Source organism: Choloepus didactylus, chromosome X (genome assembly GCF_015220235.1).
Source record: "Choloepus didactylus isolate mChoDid1 chromosome X, mChoDid1.pri, whole genome shotgun sequence".
Classification (NCBI taxonomy): domain Eukaryota; kingdom Metazoa; phylum Chordata; class Mammalia; order Pilosa; family Megalonychidae; genus Choloepus; species Choloepus didactylus.
The window spans coordinates 41061844-41083974 of NC_051334.1; the positions used below are offsets into that span (position 1 = coordinate 41061844).

The 22131-nt window shown below is 41.3% G+C and overlaps 2 pseudogenes; one reads left to right on the plus strand and one right to left on the minus strand.

Moving 5' to 3' along the window:
• Positions 1–517: 517 nt before the first annotated feature.
• On the minus strand, positions 518–7405 carry LOC119522090 (annotated as a pseudogene).
• An 11578-nt stretch (positions 7406–18983) lies between these two features.
• Positions 18984–19910, plus strand: LOC119522092 (annotated as a pseudogene).
• The last annotated feature ends 2221 nt before the right edge of the window (positions 19911–22131 follow it).

The following is a 22131-nucleotide window of genomic DNA, read 5'->3' on the forward strand; positions in this document are numbered from 1 at the left end:
GCTTCGGGTAGCGGGAAATCTCTAGCCCTCTTATTCACATTAGTCGGGAGCCCGGATCCCCTGGGTTTCGATCATCAATGATTGTAAACACTAGCACTTTCTCATCGGAGGTGCCCGGGTTTAACCCCCACCCCCCACCCCATGCGCCCGGCCGACGTGAAGGGCGGAGGCGGGGAGACGGCCACAGCAGCCCCCAGCGGGGCGCCAGGGAGGCTGGGGTTGGTGCCTGGGGGTCCGGATTGCGGGTGCGAGGGGCTGGGCGGGGGAGTGAGCCCGAGTTTCAAATCGCCATGTGGAGCCTGCCCCCGCTTCCTAAATACATTTGTAATGACTGATGGCGGCTCCTCTCCGGCCTGTCAGGAAGCCGGCTTCCCTTCCAAGGACGCCGGGAACTCGCCCGGCGCAGGGGTGTGGAAGGGGTGGGGGTGGGAGGAAGAAAAGGGAGGGGGAGGAGGGAGGGGAGGGGAGGAGGGGGGGAAAAAGGACTGAATCCCATTGGCCCCGCGCAGCCGCAGCTTCAGCCGCCGAAAGCCTCCATCCCCGCCCCCTCCCCTGGGGCCAGACGTTCCGGTTCCCTGTGCGAGGCTGCAGAAAAATGAGCACACAGAAAGAGCAGGCTAGAACATAAACATGGTGATCTCATTACTTCGCTTTTCTTTTCCTTTTTCCTTTCTTTTCTTTCTTTCTTTTTTTTTTTTTTGCACACGAATTAATACATAAACGACTGCGACAGAAAGGAAAAGAAAAAGCAGAAAGGAAAAGAAAACGCAGAAAGAAAACAAAGCCCAAAACATTCCCGTCGGTTGCTATTCAGTTATATAAGAGGGATAAATTAAGGTTAGTTGGCGGTGAAAGAATCCTTCCGATGCCACTGTCCAAATCAGAGGGGCCTGCAACGACCTTAAATCAAAAGGGACAGCCGGCGAACAGCAGCAAGCCTCTGCCCCCAGAACAGAAAGTGGGGGCAGAGTTCTGGGAGCGGCTAACGTAATATTTATGCTTCTGGGGGCGACTATCAGAGAACTAGATCCCCTGCGAATACGTAAACACACACACACACACACACACACACACACTCTCTCTCTCTCTCTCTCTCTCTCTCTCTCTCTCTCTCTCTCTCTCTCTCTCTCTCTCTCTCTTGGTAGCTTCCTTTGTACCACGTGCCTCCTCACTCCCCCTACCCAGAGTTTCTGGGCAGGAGCAGACCACCCGAGTTCCCTTTGTCCAGGAATTTAGGATTGGAATGGAGAACGAGAAAACTGTCTATAAAGAAAAGAGCTGGAAACATTCTGTGGTAAATAAGGGAGCTGTGGGGAGGCCACAGGGGAGGAAAAGGGGAGGGAGAAGGATCTCAACCAGAGGCGTCCTAAATAGTATGCTCTCAAATCAAAGTTTTCTTTCTCCTTTTACTTTTATGGTAAAAGTTTTCTGTTACAATTCGTTCCAACCCTTCTCTCATTTAGTGCACGCAATACATAATGCCTTCCAGTTGAGGAAAACGGATGACTTCAGACCTACAAATAAATCAGAATCGAATGTTTTTTCTTTGGGAAAAGGGAGAGTTACATTTCCTGAATACTGAATACTGGCAACGTGTGGTCCTTGTCGTGCACCCCCCCCAGCCCCCCCCAGCGTTTCTAGTTTTAGCCACAGTTCAACCTGTGCAAAGCCTTCTCTGACTTCATTTTCCCAATGAAGAGTTTTGAAGACCGGGGCCCCTTCTAGGTATAGACCCCCAAGAGTCGAAAGCAGAGACTTGAGAAGATACTTGCACACCGATGTTCATAGCGGCACTATTCACAATTGCAAAAAGGTGGAAGCAAGTGTCCATCAACAGATGAATGAATAAACAAAATGCGGCCTATACATACAATGGACTATTATTCTGTCATAAAAAGGAAGGACCATCCTACACATGCGACAACGTGGATGAACCTTGAAGACATCATGTGACTGAAATAAGCCAGACACAAAGGGACAAATGTTACATGATCTCACTGATAGGAAATAATTAGAATAAGCAAACTCATAGAGTCAGAAACTAGAATACAAGTTACCAGGGATGGGAGTGGGGTGAAGGGAATGGGGAGTCATTGCTTCATGGGTACAGAGTTTCTGTTTGGGGTGATGGGAAACTTTTGGTAATGGATGGTGGTGATGGGAGCACAATATTATGAAGGTAATACCACCGAATTGTACACATATGAGTGGTTCAAGTGGGAAAATTTTGAGTTGTATATATGTTACCAAAATGAAAAGGTTTTGAAAACTTTTTTTTTTATAGGAAACAAACCTGGGGAAGCATGCTCCAAAGAGTGCTGCCTCACCCCTAGATGGGCACAACCCCTAGATGGGCACAACTGGCTTCCATGGAGCCATTCTGAGCGCTGCCCACAGTCAGCCTGGCAGTGGGGTGCCAACTGCAAGTAGAGCCAGACAGTGCTCGGCATTCAGGCAAACTCTTGGGGTCCTAAATGTACATCACTATTACAAGTTGTTAATAATAGGGTGGTGTTCTGGTTGCTAAAGCTGCTGGAATGCAATATACCAGAAATGGGTTGGCTTTTGCCATGGTGATTTATTAACTTAAAATTTACAGTTCTAAGACCAACTCATGGTTTCAACAGGATGATACCTGGACTCTGAAGACAGACCACTGGCATCTGGGGTTCCTCTGTCAGATAGCAAGGTGCATGGCTGGTGTCTGCTGGTGCTTCTTTCCCGGGTTTTGTTGCTTTCAGCTTCTGGCTTCAGTGGCTTCCTCTCTCAGCTCCTCCAGGGTCTTTTTCTCTCCAATCTTCTCTGGGTGTTTCTCTCTGAGCTCTCTGGGCTTTTTCTGTCTTTTATCCTCTTATAAAGGACTCCAGTAAAAGGATTAAGACCTGCCTTGAATGGGCTGGGTCACATCTCAACTGAAACAACCTAATCAGAAGGTCCCACCCACAAAAAGTCTGCCCCACAGGAATGGATTAAAAGAACATGGCCCTTTCTGGAGTACATAACAGCTTCGAACCACCACAGTAGATTTCATGCATTGTCTAGCAACGCCATACACCCAATGAGGGCAAGTTGCAGAAAAAAGCAATGTTTGGGGATTGTCTTCTGAGTTTCCTTGCATGTCACACTTAAAATCTCTTCCACTTGATCAGCAAAACCCATACCCAACATCTTGTCAACTTTATCCAGGACAACATGCTTAAGCTTGGTGAGATCTAGCTTGTCATTTTGTAGGGGTCTTTTTAAAAAATTTTTTTATGTTTTTGTGTTTCATTATTTATTTAGCTATTTAAGCCCTCACGCTAGGTTTTCACAAGCTGGTGAGCACTGACAAATTATTTCTGCCAGAGAATTATAACAACACATTCCTAGACAGTATAAATATATGGTTGAACTAACATTAATACACATCACCATTTTATCAATTACCTAATAAAACAAATTATCAAGTATCCAAATAGTAAGTTACACAGCTCAAAAGGCATATAATTTATTAGATGTCTGCTGAATCATTAGCGGAAGCCTACTTCTTTTTTTGCAAGAGTGGTTGGGAAGAGAAGGAAAAAAACACACTTTAAGCAACAAAAAAATAGTTGGTAAACAACTTCCAATAGATATGGGAAAAAATTACAAGAATTTCAGAAAGGTTATGATTAAGAACAATTGTAGCTACCATAACAAAGCATCTCTACCTTTTAAAAACTATTTCTTGAATTAAAAAGCATATTCTACATGTTCTGCTCAAGATAAAAGGTACATTTACTAAAAATATTTAATAGTCCCCTTCCGTTCATTTGTGCAAACATTAAATTAACTGTAAGGCTTTTTGTCTGGAGACATTAAAGACAGATGCTGCTGTACAATGTAGATTTTCAAAATGGAGTTTCTCTCTAACATCACAAAATGAGATTTGTACATAGACATTAAATAATCACCATAAGACTCGTAAAAATCCAACAAAATTAAATGGTTGCACAACCTGATATACAGATGTGGGAGATGTAAGCATAAATAAATATAAAATGAACAGACAAATAACCAGAGAGGCCCTACTTTCAATATTTGAAATGACTGAAGGAATAAACCACATAAGGTCTAGAGTGTTCATAGTTTCTGAGATTTTAAGCTCTGTATGATGCTAAAAATATGCAAGTATTGTGCTGGGTATTTTTTTTTAATTCAGTTTTATTGAGATGTATTCACACACCATACAATCATCCATGGTATACAATCAACTGTTCACAGTACCATCATATAGTTGTGCATTCATCACCCCAATCTATTTTTGAACATTTTCCTTTTATCAGAGAGAATCAGAATAAGAATAAAAAAAAAAAAACTAAAAAAGAACACCCAAATCATCCCCCCCATCCCACTCTATTTTTCATTTAGTTTTTGTCCCCATTTTTCTACTCATCCATCCATACACTGGATAAAGGGAGTATGGTCCACAAGGCTTTCACTATCACACTGTCACCCCTTGTAAGCTACATTGTTATACAATCATCTTCACGAGTCAAGGCTACTGGGTTGGAGTTTGGTAGTTTCAGGTATTTACTTCTAGCTATTTCATTACATTAAAACCTAAAAAGTGTTATCTATATAGTGTGTAAGAATGTCCACCAGAGTGACCTCTCGACTCCATTTGAGATCTCAGCCACTGAAACTTGATTTCATTTCGCATCCCCCTTTTGGTCAAGAAGATGTTCTCAATCCCACGATGCCGAGTCCAGATTCATCTCTGGGAGTCATATCCTGCGTTGCCAGGGAGACTTACACCCCTGGGAGTCAGGTCCCACGTAGGGAGGAGGGCAGTAAGATCACCCAACCAAGGTGGCTTAGTTAGAGAGAGAGGGCCACATCTGAGCAACAAAGGGGTACTCAGAGGGAGACTCTTAGGCATAATTATATTGAAGTTTAGCCTCTCGTTTGCAGTAGCGAGCTTCAGTAGGGCAAGTTCCATGATAGATGGCTCGGCACATCAAATGTTTGTGAGAACGTCATGTTTGTGAGAACATCATGTGCTGGGTATTTTTGCACCTAATCTCTCTAAATTTCTTATATATTGATAAAATTCTGGCATGGAAATAGATTTAAAGAAGACCTATAATTAAAAAAAAAAAAGATGTAACTCAATACTCATGATTTCAGGAAAGGTCAATTGTTAACCAATGAAAGCTCATTTTAAATGCTGATTAGCAAGAATCTTTTGCTAAGTGCTCTGAACAGGCCAATTGTAACCCAAACATAGAGGCCAATTGTAACCCAAACATAGAGGCTGCAATTCAGTCAAACTTGCATAATGGTAAAACTGCTTTTCGATACTCCTATGGAAGCTTCATTAGATTTATTCACCAACATGCTGGCTAATATGTATGACAAATTAGGTCCTTCCTCTTCCAAGTTCCACTTCCAAGGCAATACCATCAGACACCCCAGTTTTACTGAATGCAACAGTTGTTTCTATAACTATTGGAGTCTTTGAAGCGCAGCCGCATTTTAGGACGATACTTCTCCAAATACAAAAGCTGCTTGCTGTTAAAAGCACCACGCTGCTTTTGTCTTATGAACTAAAGTGCATCTTCATATTTCATTCCACCTTAAATCAATGCTAGGGCAGCAAGCACAGGAGCTCTCCCAAGCCCTGCAACACAATGAACAGCAATGCAGCAACCAGGGTCTTCACGAAACTTAATTTTTACAAGACTCAACCAATTATCAACAATCTGGTTGGTTGGTGGTGCGCCATCATCATAAGGCCAATTGTGGGTAATAAGAAATCTCATCTTCTTGTGTGTGACTTCCACAGGAGCTAGGCGGTTCCTTCAGGCCATATTAATTTAGTTCAAAAACACTTGAGAGGGTTATGAGAGAACTTTCAAAATTGAACACATAAATGATGTCAGGAAACTGAAGTCCACTTCAGTATACTCCACTTGAAAATCTCGGGTCTTTGAGCAGGAAGTTGGGAGTAATGGGAAATGAAATGAACCTCCTAATAAGAAGCAGCAATTCTTCAATCCAATATAACTGAGGCAACATAAAGAAGCATACTGAGGGTTACTCCATCCAGGTCAGAACTGTTGTAAAATGCTCTGCAGATTTTGATTCAACCCTTCGGTGTCCACATTAACCACTGTCATGGGGGTGTTTCCTGGTGGAGTAGAAACAAGTTTCTACAGTTCACTTGTCTGCATAGAGGTCGTGCTGTGCCTGGCTGCCCTTCAGAAACTCCATAAATGCGTGACCGAGAACACCACAGAACTGAGGAGTAAGTTCACTCATTGACGATTGTGGCCTAGTCATATAGCCGGTCCCAAGGCCATGGCTAAACAGGCAGCGGTGGTGGTGGCGGTGGCGGTGGCAGTGGCCTCAGGCTCTGCCATGCAGTGAGTGGCTGCAAGGAGAGCACACCGTGGAGCCCACCTGCAGCCCAAGCCTGTAGGTGGTCCTTGATACAACCTGACCTGACGTCCCAACCAGAACCTCAGTTGTGTTCCGCATATGTTCGATTTGACCTCGAAAGGGAGTTCCACCATAAAAAGAAGCCACAGCCAGTGTCTTTGTGATGTCACTGAAGACCCTGCTTGCTTGATTTGCCAACTCCCTTGTAGGCGCAAGAACCTGTACCTGAGGGCAACCGCCTCTCTTTCTGTCTTGCAGATCTTCCTGAAGTTTCCCAATCAAGGGGATGGCAAAGGGGATCCTGTCCCTGCCTGTGCAATTAAATCATTTCCATTCTAGACAGGGTGAAATGTTTTTGCTTGTATAAGAAACAGGAAGGTCACCCCACGGGCTTTGAGAAGTTTAATAGTCACTTCAAATATGGGAAAATTAAAGAAAGCGCCTTCATTTTGTTCCACAGGCATTTCCTTTTCTAATTCATTGCTACTTTCTTTGTTTACAGTTTCATTGGAGTTAGAGTCAGGTCCAGAATGGGGGAATTTATTCTTCAGCTTGGAGATTTTCTCTCCAATTTTTCCATTCCTTTCCTTTTCTTTCTTTATCCTCTTGGACTTAGGAAGACCTATTTCTTTTTCAGAGGGTTCCTCACTTAATTACTTTTTTGATTTTAGGAGAAACGGTTTTGTTTTCAGAGGCCTCCTTTTACTTTTTCACATTTTTAGTTTTAGAAGAAATAATGTCTTTTTGAGAGGGCTCCTCTTTCTTCTTTTTGACTTTTTTGGATTTAGGAGAATTCACGTCAACTCCAGAAGGTCCTGCCTTTAAAATTTTTTTCAGCTTTGGAGGAAATAGTCTCTTCCTTTTCTTCTGCTGACTCTTCAGTCTTATTAGATTTGAGCTTCTCTTTTGAGTCTTTCTTCTCATTTTCCTTTTGCTGTGTCTCCAATTTTTCCACGGCTGTGTGTGATTCCAAGCTGATGTCACTAAGGAGTTTTCCTGGCATCACTCAACAGAACCTGTGTAGACTGTCCAGATTTGGAAACTGCATGGAGAGGAAAAGCTTAGGACAATTTTCACAAGTCTCTGTCTGGTATGTCCCAGGTCTGATTTTCCTCATTGACGGTTTCTAATGCTTTAATTTTCTCCTTTGCCTGGGTCATCACTTCCCATTTCTTTGTATGCCTTGTAATCTTTTACTGAAGCCTGAACATTTTGATATTTTAGTGTTTTATCACTGGACTGTCAACTCTAAAGTATGTGTTTAGCTTGTATCCAGCTAGTGTTATAACAGCTTTTTTTGAATGCCAGTAGCTAACAAAAAAAAAAAAAAAAAAGAGGAAGGAGAAGAAAAAGAAAATACCTTTCACAGTTTTTGCAGATTGATTTGTGCAGGTGTTCTCCTTCAGAGCTTATCCATACTATGAGTTTGGAGAACAGCTCCAGGCCAATGCATAGGTGCCTCTCTGGTCCTTTCTGAGCATGCCACTTGTCTTGTATGTGGTCCCACTTACAGGGATATGTATGTTTCCTCTTCCCTAAGAAATAGTTTCCTCACAGTCCTAGGCACGGCACTACAGCCAGCAATCCCTTACCAGGCAGCCACTTGACTGTGCTCCCACAGCATTCTGTAGGAGAGAGCTCGGTGAGTTGTCTTGTACACACAGGGCAAGTTCTGGGATGGCGAGTCCTTCAGGCCACCACCAGATTATACCAAACATACATGTTCCAGTATGTGCATGACGGTTACTCTGCTCACTCCGGAACCAGGACCAGGAATCCATACTGGGAGTGCAGACCGGCTCCATACCAAGCTGGTGAGGGGACAGGCGAGGGCTCAGCCAGGAGATCAGGAGATACTACCACTTTTTTTTCCCTTTGTTTTTAAATGCAATTTTACTGAGCTGTATTCACATACCACACAATCATCCAAAGTGTACAATCAATTGTTCACAGTATCATCATAGAGCTGTACATTCATCACCGCAATTTTTGAACATTTTCGTTACTCCAAAAAATAAAAATAAGAATAAAAATAAAAGTAAAAAAGAACACCCAAAATATCTCATAATCCCCCTCCCCCCATTATTCATTTAATTTTTGTCCCCACTTCTTTACTCATCTGTCCATACACTGGATAAAGGGAGTGGGAGCCACAGGTTTTCACAATCACACAGTTACAACATATAAGCTATATAGTTATACAGTCATCTTCAAGAATCAAGGCTGCTTGGTTGCAGTTCAACAGTTTCAGGTATTTCCTTCTAGCTATTCTAATACATTAAAAACTAAAAAGGGATATCTATATAATGTGTAAGAATAACCTCCAGAATGACCTCTTGACTCCATTTGAAATCTCTCAACCACTGAAACTTTACTTTGTTTCATTTCTCTTCCCCCTTTCGGTCAAGAAGGCTTTCTCAATCCCATGATGCCAGGGCCAGGCTCATCCCTGGGAGTCATGTCCCACATTGCCAGGGAGATTTACACCACTGGGAGTCATGTCCCACATAGGGGGGAGGGCAGTGAGTTTACCTGCAGAGTTGGCTTAGAGAGAGAGGTCACATCTGAGCAACAAAAGAGGTTCTCTGGGGGTGACACTTAGGCACAATTATAAATAGGCTTAGCCTCTCCTTTGCAGTAACAAGTTTCATAAGGGCAAGTCCCAATATCAAGGGCTCAGCCTACTAAACTGGTAGTCCCCAGTGCTTGCAAGGCTATCAGGAATTCCCCAGGTGGTGAAGTTTAATATTTCCACATTTTCCCCCAGACCCTCAAAGGGGCTTTGCAAATACTTTCTGCTCTCTGCCCAAATTACTCTGGAATGTATCAGGGCTTCACACTAACCTGTACAAACCAACCAGATCTCATCCACTATTCAAGGTTCCATGTATTTATGGTGTTTGAATAAACTGACCATACAAGTTAAATTATATAGTGTGCTACAGAAAATACAAATTTTGTACCAAATCAACATCTCTTCCTTTGGGCTCACACAGAAGTTGAAGTTTTAAAACCCAGTCAATATCATCCTTTACCCTTTAGTCTGGTTTACCTTAGTCTTAACCAACTCCATTTTGTTCATATCTTTAATTAAAGTCTGATCTCTTTTTCAGCTTCTTTAACATTTGCTGTATGGGGTAATGCTGACATTCATGGCTGCTGAACTCTGACTCTGAGTTTCAGGTGTCACACAGATACCTGAAGTTACAGGGACCAACCAGGTTATGCAAAAACAGTTCAGCATCTCAGAGTTTAGAAATAACCATTACAACTCATGAATGGATGTGACTGTTGTAAGAGCTTACATCTCTAGGAACCTTTACAATAAGCCTTCCCCTGACAACCTGTGCTCTCAGATTCAATTCTCAGTTTCCACATTATAGTTAGTCCATATTAATGATGTGCCACAATGTTTGTCTTTTCAGTTCTGACTTATTTCACTCAACATACTGTCCTCAAGGCCCATCCACCCAATTGCACACCCCACAACCTCATTCCTTATTGCTTCCACTCAATATTCCATTGTATGTATACACCACAGTTCACCACTCCATCCATCAGTCAATGTACCCTTAGGCCACTTCCATCCACTGAAAATCATGACTATTGCCACCATAAGCACCAGTGTGCAAATGTCCAGTTGTGTTCCTGCTCTCAATTCTTCCAAGTATATACCCAATAACAGGGTTGCAAGACCATATGGCAACCCCATGCTTAGCTTCCTGTGGAACCACCACACTGCCCTCCAGATGGGTTGCATTATTCTACTTCCAAACAATAGGGAATAAGTATATCCCTCTCTCCACATTTTCTCCAGCACTTGTATCCCTCTGTTTATTTTTTAAACAGTTTTATTCACATCCCATGCAATCCATCCTAAGTAAACAATCAATGATTCCCTGTATAATCACATAGTAACATATCCACCACTGCAATCTACATGTGGATATTTCCATTTCTTCCACAAAGAAAGAGGAAGAGGAGAAAAAATGAAGAATAAACAAAATAAAAGAAGGAAAATAAAAATGAAATACAATGAAAAGCTCAGACAACACCACCACCACCAAGAATCCCATACCACTCCCTTATATCCCCCTCTTATAGACATTTAGCTTTGGTATATTGCCTTTGTTACAATTAATGGAAGCATCTTACAATGTTAGTGTTAATTATAGACTCTAGTTTGCGTTGATTGTATTTTTTTCCCCTATGCAATCTGTTCTAGTTTGCTAATGCTGCCAGAATGCAAAACACCAGAAATCGATCAGCTTTTATTAAAGGGGGTTTATTTGGTTACACAGTTACAGTCTTAAGGCCATAAAGTGTCCAAGGTAATGCATCAACAAAGGATACCTTCACTGGAGGATGACCAATGATATCCAGAAAACCTCTGTTAGCTGGGAAGGCACGTGGCTGGAGTCTGTTCCAAAGTTCTGGTTTCAAAATGGCTTTCTCCCAGGACGTTCCTCTCTAGGCTGCAATTCCTCAAAAATGTCACTCTTAGTTGCTCTTGGGGTGTTTGTCCTCTCTTAGCTTCTCCATAGCAAGAGTCTACTTTCAACAGCTGTCTTCAAACTGTCTCTCATCTGCAGCTACTCTCTCAGTTTCTGTGCATTCTTCAAAGTGTCCCTCTTGGCTGTAGCAAGCCCGCTCCTTCCGTCTGAGCTTATATAGTGCTCCAGTAAACCAATCAAGGCCTATGCTGAATGGGCGGGGCCACACCTCCATGGAAATTATCCAATGAAAGTTCTCACCCACAGTTCAGTAATCACATCTCCACAGAAACATCCAATCAAAAGTCTCCAACCCAATCAACACCAATATGTTTCCTGCCCACACAAGACCGCATCAAAGATAATGGCATTTGGAGGGCCATAATACATCCAAACCAGCATATTCCATCCCCTGTACCCCAAAATGACATGATCTTTCCATATACAAAATACATGCATCCCATCACAATATCACAAAAACATAAATCATTTCAGTAACAATAGGTAAGTACAAGATCCCATCAAAATCAGTTACAGGCATGGTCTGTCCTAAAGCAAAATTCCCCTCTGACTGTGGAGCTGTGAAACTTAGAACAAGTTATCTGCTGCCAATATACAAAGGAGGGACAATCATAGGATAAATGTCCCCATTGCCATAAGGAGAAACTGAAAGGAAAACAGGGTTCATGGGACCAAAACACTTCCTAAAACCTGCAGGGAAAACTTCCTTAGTTTTCAAAGTCTGAGAGTCATTTATAGAATGATGTTTCATACTTCGGGCTTGAGAGAGCAGCAGTCCCACAGTTTCCAAAGGCTTACGCTGCAGCCCTTTTCTCTCCAAATGCTAGGGTGAGTGCTCCAACATACCCACACATTGGGGAGACCACCTTCTTCTCAGCCCCACCCTCCTCAAACATCGGGGTGCCACTTGGACTCTGCCTTTCTGGGGCAAAGGCTCGCCACTCTCCAAATGGTGGGGTGGTGGCCAGGATCTCCCCAATCCCTGGGGAATGTGCTCCACACTCTTTGGGGCCTGGGATGGCAGCACTCTTCCTCAGAATCAAGGCAGAAGGTCTGCCCTCAACTTCTGGGGCAAATTCACCCTTTCCACATGGCGTGGGCTGCTCCATTCTCCCTGCCCGAGACCTCATGACTCCAGACCTCAATCTCCATGGCTCTATCTTTGAAGACATTTTTCCATCAATTTGTTCTTATTTCCCCTCCAGTCCAGACCGGCCGATGGCTCCAGCTATACAGTTCTTTCAAAAATCTCGTTGGCTTGGCATGAAGCACACAGGGTTCAAAACCATCAGACAATAGGACTTTTCACAGATTCTTTCTGGATAACTCCATCTCCAATCCTGGCTGGTACAGAAATGGTGGTCAGGTTCCATGTTTGGTTAAATCCTCATGTTGGGCTCTAACTTCTGGGGTCTCACTTTCTGGAAGCCCAGAGTTCTCCAGACCATTGATTTCTGGTTTCTTTGGACACGAGAGTTCAGTTCTAAGTTTATCTCTCTCCACTCCCATTTTACTATAAGCTGCAAGGAGAAGCCAGGCCATACTTTTGATATTTAGTGTTGAAATCTCTTCAGCTAAGTATCCCAGCTTGTCATTTTCAAAGTCTGCCTTCCATCTGACACCAGGGCACAATTTTGTCAAATTCTCTGCCACTTTTAAGCAAAGATCACCTTCTTTCCAGTTTGCAATGACACATTCATCATTTCTGTTTAAAGCTTCATCAGAAGTATCTTTAGAGTCCATATTTCTACCAACAGTCTCTTCAAAGCAGTTGAGGCCTTTTCCATTAAGCTTCTCATAATTCTTCCAGAATCTTCCCCTTATCCATTTAAAAAGCCATTCCAACATATTTGGTATTTGCAAGCTCAGCAGCACCCCACTTCTCTGGTACCAAAATCTGTTCCAGTTTGCTAATGCCGCTGTTTTGCAAAACACCAGAAATGGATTGGCTTTTATAAAGGGGGTTTATTTGGTTACAAAGTTACAGTCTTTAGGCCATAAAGTGTCCAAGGTAAGGCATCAGCAATCGGGTACCTTCACAGAAGAATGGCCATTGGCGTCCAGAAAACCTCTGTTAGCTTGGAAGGCATGAAGCTGGCATCTGCTTGCTCCCAGGTGGCATTTCAAAATGGCGTTCTCCAAAATGTTGCTCTTGGGGCATTTTTTCCTCTCTTAGCTGCAGCTCCTCTTCAAAGTGTCATTCTCAGTTGCTCTGTGTTCCTTCTCTTTGTCAGCTGTTTTATATGGCTCCAGTGATTTAATTGAGATACATCCTGAATGGGTGGGCTAATGCCTCCATGGAAATTATCTAATCAAAGGTCTTGCCCACAGTTGATTGAGTCACATCTCCATGGAAACACTCAAACAATAGGTTCCAACCTAATCACCACTAATATGTCTGCCTCCACAAGATTGCATCAAAGATAATGGCATTTTGGGGGTCATAATATGTCCAAACCAGCACATACATCTTCTTTAGAGAGATGTCTATTAAAGTCTTTTGCCCATTTTTAAATTTGGGTTTTTTGCATTTTGTTGTTGAGCTGAAGGTATTCTTTGTATTCTGGATATCAAACCCTTCTCAGATAAGTGTTTCCAAATATTTTCTCCCCCTTTGTGCTAAAGTTCTTTGATGCGTAAAAGTTTTTAATTTTGATGAAGTCCCATTTATCCATTTTTTTTCTTTTGTTGCTTGTGCTTTGGGTGTAAAGTCTAAGAAACCATTGGTGTCTCCCTATTTTTTCTTCTAGGAGTTTGATAGTCCTGGCTCTTATATTAAGGTCTTCGATCCAATTTGAGTTGGCTTTTTAATATGGTGTGGGGTAGTGGTCCTCCTTCATTCTTTTGAAAAATTTTACCAGCACCGTTTGCTGAAGAGACTATTCTTTCCCAATTGAGTGGTCTTTGCCCCCTTGTCAAAAATTAGTTGGCTATAAATGTGAGGGCTGATTTCTGAGTTTTCAATTTGATTCTATTGATCTGTATGTCTGCTCTTCTGTCAGTACTGTGTTGTTTTTTTTTTTTTTTCATTTTTATTGCGATTGTTCAGATACCATACAATTATCCAAAGATCCAAAGTGTACAATCACTTGCCCCTGGGTACCCTCATACAGCTGTGCATCCATCACACTTAATTTTTGTTCAATTTTTAGAAACTTTTCATTACTCCAGACAAGAAATAAAGTGAAAGATGAAAAAAGAAAAAAAGAAAAGGAAACTCTAAACCTCCCCTATCCCTAACCAACCCCCCTCAATTGTTGACTCCTAGTATTGATATGGTACGTTTGTTACTGTTTATGAAAAAATGTTGAAATACTACTAACTGTAGTATATAGTTTGTAATAGGTATATAGTTCTTCCCTATATGCCCCTCTATTATTAACTTCTAATTGTACTGTCATACATTTGTTCTGGTTCATGGAAGTGATTTCTAGTATTTGTACAGTTGATCATGGACATTGCCCACCATAGGATTCAGTTTTATACATTTCCATCTTTTGACCTCCAACTTTCCTTCTGGTGACATATATGACTCTGAGCTTCCCCTTTCCACCTCATTCACACACCATTCGGCGCTGTTAGTTATTCTCACATCTTGCTACCAACACCCCTGTTCATTTCCAAACATTTAAGTTCATCCTAATTGAACATTCTGCTCATACTAAGCAAGAGCATCTACATTTCTTCCACAAGGCAGGAGGGAGAGTCAAAGAAGGTAGAGAGGCAAAAGAAAGAGGAAACAAAAAAAAAAAATGACAGCTAGGAAGCAGCAAAAGGAAAAATAACCTTAAATCAAAGTAGAATAAAGAATCAGACAATACCACCAATGTCAAGTGTCTAACATGCCTCCCCTATCCCCACCTCTTATCTGCATTCACCTTGGTATATCACCTTTGTTACATTAAAGGAAGCATAATACAATGATTCTGTTAGTTACAGTCTCTAGTTTATGCTGATTGCATCCTTCCCCCAATGCCTCCCCATTTTTAACACCTTGCAAGGTTGACATTTGCTTGCTCTCCCTCGTAAAAGAACATATTTGTACATTTTATCACAATTGTTGAATACTCTAGATTTCACCAAGTTACACAGTCCCAGTTGTTATCTTTCCCTCTTTCTTGTGGTGTCTCACATGCTCCCCATCTTTCTCTCTCAACCGTATTCATAGTTACCTTTGTTCAGTGTACTTACATTGTTGTGCTACCATCTCCCAAAATTGTGTTCCAAACCACACACTCCTGTCTTCTATCACCCTGTAGTGCTCCCTTTAGTATTTCCTGTAGGGCAGGTGTCTTGTTCACAAAGTCTCTCATTGTCTGTTTGTCAGAAAATATTTTGAGCTCTCCCTCATATTTGAAGGACAGCTTTGCTGGATACAGGATTCTTGGTTGGTGGTTTTTCTCTTTCAGTATCTTAAACATATCACACCACTTCCTTCTTGCCTCCATGGTTTCTGCTGAGAGATCCGCACATAGTCTTATTAAGCTTCCTTTGTATGTAATGGATTGCTTTTCTCTTGCTGCTTTCAGGATTCTCTCTTTGTCTTTGACATTTGATAATCTGATTATTAAGTGTCTTGGTGTAGGCCTATTCATATCTCTTCTGTTTGGAGTATGCTGCGCTTCTTGGATCTGTAATTTTATGTCTTTCATAAGAGATGGGAAATTTTCATTGATTATTTCCTCTATTATTGCTTCTGCCCCCTTTCCCTTCTCTTCTCCTTCTGGGACACCAATGATATGTACATTATTGTACTTTGTTTCGTCCTTGAGTTCCCGGAGATGTTGCTCATATTTTTTCATTCTTTTCTCCATCTGCTCCTTTGCGTGTAGGCTTTCAGGTGTTTTGTTCTCCAGTTCCTGAGTGTTTTCTTCTGCCTCTTGAGATCTGCTGTTGTATGTTTCCATTGTGTCTTTCATCTCTTGTGTTGTGCCTTTCATTTCCACAGATTCTACTAGTAGGTTTTTTGAACTTTTGATTTCTGCCGTATACATGTCCAGTGCTTCCTTTACAGCCTCTATCTCTTTTGCAATATCTTCTCTAAACTTTTTGAATTGATTTAGCATTAGTTGTTTAAATTCCTGTATCTCAGTTGAAGTGTACGTTTGTTCCTTTGACTGGGCCATAACTTTGTTTTTCTTAGTGTAGGTTGTAATTTTCTGTTGTCTAGGCATGGTTTCCTTGGTTATCCAAATCAGGTTTTCCCAGACCAGAACAGGCTCAGGTCCCAGAGGGAAGAAATATTCAGTATCTGGTTTCCCTGTGGGTGTGTCTTAGAAAATTGCTCCACCCTTTGATGCCTCGGGTCACTGTGCTTTTCTGCCCAGCAGGTGGCGCCTGTTAGCCTATAATTCTTGACTGGTGTGAGGAGGTATGGCCGTGTTCCCCCAGGCTCTGGGGTCTGGTTCTGAATGGAAAGGGCCCCACCCCTTTCCTCCTAGAGAAGACAGAGCCCCCAGGTGGAGGTCATTAGCATTTCAATGGTCTCGCTCTCTGCTTGTGGTGTCTCCACCCTTCCCAGAGTCACAACCCTGGAAACTGAAAATGACTGGGGCTTTCTCCACTGAGCCGAAAAAGAAACAGATAGTCCACTTCAGACCTAGTCCAAGGCAACCCTCTGGCTCTCCCAGATCAGTCGTCACCCAAAGCCTCTGTCTGTTTTTTGGGGCTGCGTACCTGTAGTGAGCAGTTCACACTCGCTACTTAAAACCCCAGTTGGAGCTCAGCTGAGCTGTATTCGCTTGCTGGGAGAGAGCTTCTCTCTGGCACCACGCGGCTCTGCAGCTCGGGCTATGGGGGAGGGGGTCTCACGACTTGGATCCGCAGGTTTTACTTACAGATTTTATGCTGTGTTCTCGGGCATTCCTCCCAATTCAGGTTGGTGTATGATGAATGGATGGTCTCGTTTGTCCCCCCGCAGTTATTCTGGATTATTTACTAGTTGTTTCTGGTTTTTTGTAGTTGTTCCAGGGGGACTACTTAGCTTCCACTCCTCTCTATGCCGCCATCTTGCCCGAGTCCTAGTACTGTGTTGTTTTGATTACTGTGGCTCTGTAATGCATTTTAAGATCAAGAAGTGTGAGTCCTTCAACTTCATTCTTCTTTTTCAAGATGGTTTGGCTAGTTGGGGCCCTTTATCCTTCCATATAAATTTGATGATTGGCTTTTCCATTTCTGCAAGGAAGGTTGTTGGAATTTTGATTGGGATTGCATTGAATTTGTAAATCACTTTGGGTAGAAATGACATCTTAACAATATTTAGTCTTCCAATCCATGAACATGGAATGTCCTTCCATTTTTCAGTTATGTCTGCTTTGATTTCTTTTAGCAATGTTTTTTAGTTTTCTGTGTACAAGTTCTTACTTGGTTAGTGTGCTAGTTTGTATATATTATGCCCCCCAGAAAAACCCATATTCTTTGATGCAATCATGTGGGGGCAGATGTACTAGTGTTGATTAGGTTGGAACCTATTGGTTCAGTGTTTCCATGGAGCTGTGACTCAATCAGCTATGGGAGAGACCTTTCATTGGATTATTTCCATGGAGGTGTTGCCCCACCCATTCGGGGTGGGTCTTTATTGGACTGCTGGAGTACTTTAAAAAAAGCCACACAGTGTTAAAACTTCAAATTCCATGTGAGACAAAGGGAAGAGATGTTTATTTGGTGTAGGATCTATATTTTCTAAACAATATAACTTCTACATTCAGTTTGTTCAAACACTACAATTACATGGAACTTTGAATAGGAAGTGAGCTATGGTAGGTCTGTGTAGATTAGAATGAAATAGCAATGCATCCTAAAGTAATTTGGGTGGAGAATAAAAATATATATTTGGGCCCCCCCTGAAAAGCTGGGGGAGGATGCAGAGTTGTTGGACTTCCTCACCTGATTTGTTGCTGTTCTCACAAACATTGGGGATTGACAGCTTGACGTGCTGAGCCCTCTGTCTTGGGGCTGGCCCCTATGAAGCTTGTTGCTGCAAAGAGAGGCTAAACCTGCTTATAATTGTGCCTAAGAGTCTCCCCCTGAGTGCCTCTTTGTTGCTCAGATGTGGCTCACTCTCTCTAACTAAGCCGCCTTGGCAGGTGATCTCACTGCCCCCTGACCCTGACGTGGGACCTGACTCCCAGGGGTGTAAATCTCCCTGGCAACACAGGATATGACTCCCAGGGATGAATCTGGATCCAGCATCATGGGATTGAGAACATCTTCTTGACCAAAAGGGGGATGCAAAATGAAACGAAATAAAGCTTCAGTGGCTGAGAGATTTCAAATGGAGTCGAGAGGGCACTCTGTTGGAAATTCTTACACACTATATAGAAAACACTTTTTAGGTTTTAATATATTGGAATAGCTGTAAGTAAATACCTGAAACTACCAAACTCCAATACAGTAGCCTTGACTCTTGAAGACGATTGTATAGCAATGTAGCTTATAAGGGGTGACAGTGTGACTGTGAAAGCCTTGTGGATCACACTCCCTTTATCTAGTGTATGGATGGATGAGTTGAAAAATGGGGACAAAACCTAAATGAAAAATAGGGTGGGATGGGGGTGGTGGTTTGGGTGTTCTTCTTTTATTTTTATTTTTTGTTCTTATTCTGATTCTTTCTGGTGTAAGGAAAATGTTCAAAAATAGATTGGGGTGACGGATGCACAACTATAAGATGGTACTGTGAACAGTTGATTGTACACCATAGATGATTGTATATGTGAATATATCTCAATAAAACTGAATTAAAAAAAAAAAAAAAAACACAGGCCCAGACACAGAGCAGCTGTAGCTAACAGAGGACAAAATGCCCCAAGAGATAACAAGGCACAAGCCCCATGGGCCTAACGCGAGCTGCAGGGCCCGGTAGAGCTCTCGGTGGCCGATTCTGCCAAGCCGGAAAGAAAGGCGCTGCCGCAGGACCTCGTGTTGAGGCAGGACCCGTGTTGAGAAAAAAAGTGCAAAAACACACAAAATGACCACAGAAGCTAAGACCCCAAGGGGATGCGCACGGAGCAAGAGCTACTGCATGACTAATGTGTGACCCTTTGTTTCGGCTGGAGAGGGTAGCGAGTCATGAGGCAAGCAAAGCTTGCGTGTGAAATTCCAAACAAACGACAAGTACTGGGACAAAATTTCCGCTTCAAAATGTGTCAAGTACCAATTTTGAAGAGCTTCAAAGCAGTCAAGTACCCAGCACCTGTGTGACCACTAGCCAGATCTTCCCAGGAAATAATCACTACTCGACTTCCATCACCTTAGGGTTGGAAACACGAAATCAGAAATTAGATTCTAAGCATAGGCAGAGGTGCAGGTGAAACTGACCTTCAAATTCTCTCCAAAGTTCAGATGCAATACCCAGGAGTTCATATCAACAAGGAAGTTGTTGAACCAAATGCTGAACAAATCACCAAATATAAAGAGCTTGTAGCCAAGACATCAAACCTCGAGAACATAAAGTTTACTTGGCATAGGGCGACATCATCTGAATACCATAGTAGAATGATGGAAGAAAAAGAGCTTCAAAAACAGGACTTCATTCACATGATTCAGATACTGTATTATGTAAAAGACATCCCATCTACCCTGAAGTTCTTCCATAGTCTCTTAGCTACCAGTGCTAAACTTCTCATTATTCTTGTGTCAGGAACCAGTGGCTGGGACAAGCTGTGGGAAAAGTATGGATCCCGCTTGCCCCAGGGTGACTTCTGCCAGTACATCACATCATCTGACTTCACACAGATGCTGGACAACTTGGACGTTAAGTATGAGTGCTACGACCTTCTGTCCACCATGGACATATCCGACTGTTTTATTGATCGCAATGAAAACAGAGACTTGCTTTGGGATTTTTTGACAGAAATCCTCAACTTCAGTACTACGGCACCACCTGATCTCAAAGCAGAAATTGTGCAAGATCTATAGGAGCTGGAATTCAGTATAAAGAAGGAGGGAAAGATTCTTTTTAATAACAGTCTGAGTTCCATAGTGATTGAGGCATAAATAATCAATCACAAACATGTATTCAAAAATTTATCGGGAGCAATGTTAATCATTTATTTTTCTGTTGGAATTGCAAATACATCCATGATGTTGTAAATAGAGCATTGTCTCATATATGTGAAAATCTAGAAAATCCCAAGAAGTTCTTCGACTTCCATACAGAACATTAGGTGGTACTGCTGTCTCAACCAATCACTCTTCCTCGTAAAGAGAGCACATGTAGGATAAATTACCACATAATCTGGAAGAATGAGACAACTGACTTTAACTGGTTATTGACAATAAAATCCTTTTCATTTACTGATTGAACTGAAATTTCTTTGAATACTAATAAAGCATACGTTTCCTGAATCTTTCAATACTTATAAAGTATATGCTTATTGGTATTTGAATACTAAGAAAGTATATGTTTATTAAAGTTTTCCTCTTAAGTACTTGTTTTTGTACATTTTTCTGTGTGGTTTTCATCTTATTTTTACTGATTACTAAAAGTAAGCACTTGTAGCATAGTACAAAATTAAATCTTGTCGTGTTGCCATTTTGTTTTCTCTTTTAAGTTTATGATTTTATAGTGTTGTGTTTGCTGTACTGAAGTTTTTCTGATTTTATTCAGTCAAATATGGATTTTCTTTTTTTTTTAATTTCTGGGATTCTGGCATATTTTATTGGGCCTTCTGAAACCAAGGTTTTAAAACTAACATTTTATAATAAATTTGTGGTTTCATTTTGTAAAAAATTAAAAAGCAAAAACAAAAACCAAAAAAAAAACACCCCAAGAGCAACACTTTGGAGAATGCCATTTTGAAACACAACCTGGGAGCAAGCAGACACCAGCCACGTGCCTTCCCAGCTAATAGAGGGTTTCCAGATGCCAATGGCCTTTCTCCAGTGAAGGTACCTGATTGTTGATGCCTTCCTTGGACACTTTATGGCCCTAAGACTGTAACTTTGTAAGCAAATAAACCCCCTTTATAAAAGCCAATCCATTTCTGGTGTTTTGCAAAAGGTCAGAATTAGCAAACTGGAACAGTTAGTTTTATTCCTAGGTATTTGATTCTTTTAGCTGCCTTTTCTTTGCCAATTGAAATGATTTTGTGTTTTTTTCCTTCATTCTGTTAATGTGGTCATTACTTTAATTCATTTTCTTATGTTGAACCACTCTTGCCTACCTGGGATGAATCCCACTTGATCATGGTGAATTATTCTTTTAATGTGCTGTTGGATCTAGTTTGCTAGTATTTGGTAGAGAATTTTTGCATGTATATATATAAGCAATATTGGTCTGTTTTCTTTTATTGTGGTATCGTTTATTGTGGTATCTTTATCCGGCATTGATATGAGGATGATGTTGACCTCATAGAATGAATTAGGGAATGTTCCCTCCTCTTCAAGATTTTTTGGCAGAGTTTCAGCAGTACTGATGTTAATTCTTCTTGGAAAGTTTGGTTAAATTCCCCTGTGAAGCCATCTGGTCCTGAGCTTTTCTTTGTTGGAAGGTATTTGATTAGTGATTCAACCTCTTTACTTGTTATTGGTTATTGACATCTATTTCTTCTTGACTCAGTATAGATCATCTGTACATTTCTAGGATTTCTCCATTTCATTTATGTTTTCTAATTTGTTGGAGTACAGTTGTTCATGGTACTCTCTTATTCTTTTAATTTCTCTGTGGTCTGTAGTAATGTCTGCCATTTCATTTCTGATTTTATTCATTTGTGTACTCTCTCTTTTTTTTTGCCAGTCTAGTTAAAAGTTTTTAGATTTCATTGGTCCTTTCAGAGAACCAACTTTTGGTTTCATTGATTCTCTCTATTATTTTTTTCATTCTCTATTTCATTTTTGTCTGCCCTATTTCTTTGTTATTTCCTTCCTTGTGCTCACTTTGGACTTTGTTCTTTTTCTAGAACCTGCAGTGTGAGAGTATGTGTCTGAGTTGTGATCTTTCTTCCTTTTTGATGTAAGCATTTAGAGTTATAAATTTCGTTCTCAACACAACCTTTACTGCATCCCATATGCTTTTGTATATTGTATTTTCACTTGCCTCAAGATATTTCCTAATTTCCCTGGTGATTTCTTCTGTGACCCATTGGTTGTTTAAAAGTTTATTGTTTAATTTCTACATATATGTGAATTTTGCACTTCTCCCTCTGTTATTGATTTCTAGCTTCATTCCATTGTAGTCAGAGAAGATAGATTGTATGATTTCAATATTTTTAAATTT